The following is a 2,260-nucleotide window of genomic DNA, read 5'->3' on the forward strand; positions in this document are numbered from 1 at the left end:
ACTGTAGCTCTTTAATCACACTGGGATTTTTTAGGTGTTTGAACAAAGACTTATTTAGAGGAATGCAGAAACTGACACTAGAATAAGCTTCCAGAAATGATACCACAGAATTGAGCTGCCAGTGAAGCTGGTGTATCACCATGCTCAGAAAGTTGTGGAATCCAGTGCTGGGTACAGAATTGTATCATTTTAGGTTAGTTTTACCAGCAAAATAGAGGCCTCAATTCTTTCTCTGTCCCTGTGTAATTCAGCCCTAAACTAACATCTTGTGGAAATAAACTGACTGACAAACCTAAATCATGACCAGAACTCTGGTTTTAGGGAGTCTTAGAAATTTAGTTTTTGCTTTAACTTTTCTTGCTTTTGCTAACAATAAAATCTTGCCAAAAGACAACTGAAACAAGTATTAGGTAAACCAGTTTTATGGATCTGACCCAAAAAAAAATTAAGAAATTTGCCTTCTTAGTAACAAAACCAAAATTTTAGCAGAGTAAAATGCATGTGAATAAATGACGTCATTTTCTAGCCTTTCTTAATGGTAGGTGTGGCCAGTTGGCTGAGTTCTAGCCAATGGAATGTATGAGAAAATGTTATACATACTTTCAGGATGCCTGGTTACAAGGAATCGACCCATAGAGAAGGGCCACCTTGTCTTTGTTTGTGTTTCCTCTTTGTATTTGTCCACAAAGCAAATGGATGCCTGAGGCTCCAGTGGCCATGAGGTGATATTGCACACATCTAGGATGACAGAGCAGAAAGAACTAAACATGGTCTTCATTGAAACCACAGAGTCTTCATGCCAAGCCCTTGACTTCTTACTTCTGGACTTCTTTATATTAAAGAGAAATAATTTCGGGATCTTCAGTAATATGAGTCCATATTCACTCCTTAGTAATATGGCCATTTTGATCCAATCTTTTAAAACATTTTTGATAAGATAAAAATATTGTAAATGTCCCCCTATTTTCACCACTCCAAACTAGGGAGCAATCATGGGATTCTGAGTGAATTTCGTCCACTTTCTGAAAAGTCTTGTTTTTCAGAGGAGGCAGATTTGTCAGTTAGTCTTAGACACCTTCTTAAGTTGGTTGAATTCATACTTAAAAGAATCCTCTCTATTTCGGACTAGTTTCCAGGACTAATGTAAAATTTTCCCTTTAAAAAAATGTTGATTATTTCAGTGAACTTTTAGTACAATTGCTACCTTACCCTGAATTCCCCAATGTTCTCACATATATATTCATATGTGAATGTATGTAACATATATATGATATGTATATATACCATATACATTTATAATGTTTTTAATTTCATAAACATTTATTGAGCCTACATAATATGATAAATATAGCAAATTCAAGTATAAATGTCCTTAAAGATCATAAATAGGTTTTGTTTGACTCAATGTAGCAAAATTCAGGGTGAAGAGAACACCTTGAAAATACATTGACGGGGAAACTTGTGCTAAAACAGAGAAATACAAATTGCACCTAATAGGATTTAATTCTAGAATGATGACTACACTTCCAACATGAAATAAAAATAACAAAGGTCATTCTCCTTAAACGCAGAGCAATGAGAAAATCCTATCCACAAAATGAAGTTTTTGTTATGGTTCTTTGAGTTTTCCCTCTGAGTCAGATAAGTCAAAACAAATTAAGTATTGGAGTAGAATTAATTCAAATAAATTAAAACTTAAAATTTGCAATTGGTTGGCTTCACTGTAATTGTTGTTACTTTACTTTCAGTGTCAATAGGCAGTGAATTTTCATTCATACCATGAACAGTATTATTTCCTAATATGTGAGGAATATAATACAAAACACAAATAATACCTGACCTTAATTCCATTGCTGATTAGCCTCCAGGAATATTATGATAATGCATTCTGGAATATTATGATAATGTGTTCTATTATATCTTTATATATTGATACATTCTGAAGGAAAAAGCATTGCTTTTCTTTAACTGTGCATTTTTTTCCTGATTTTAAGCAGAAGCATGTTCTCTTGTATACGCATACATTGACCCATTGCATTATGGAAAGAATACAAAATTTGGAATCAAAATACAAGTGAGAATTTCTGCTCTCCTACTAATTATGTGACCTAAGAAGATTAATTTAACCCCTCTTAGTCTGTTTTTTACCTGTAAATGGATTACCTGTAAATGGAAATAATAGTACCTGTGCTACCTTACTCTCCTAGTTATTGTGTAAATAAAGCTTGGAGTCGTGCAAGAGCCCTTTATGGAAATCAGA

This window comes from Balaenoptera musculus, chromosome 13 (genome assembly GCF_009873245.2).
Source record: "Balaenoptera musculus isolate JJ_BM4_2016_0621 chromosome 13, mBalMus1.pri.v3, whole genome shotgun sequence".
Taxonomy (NCBI): Eukaryota; Metazoa; Chordata; class Mammalia; order Artiodactyla; family Balaenopteridae; genus Balaenoptera; species Balaenoptera musculus.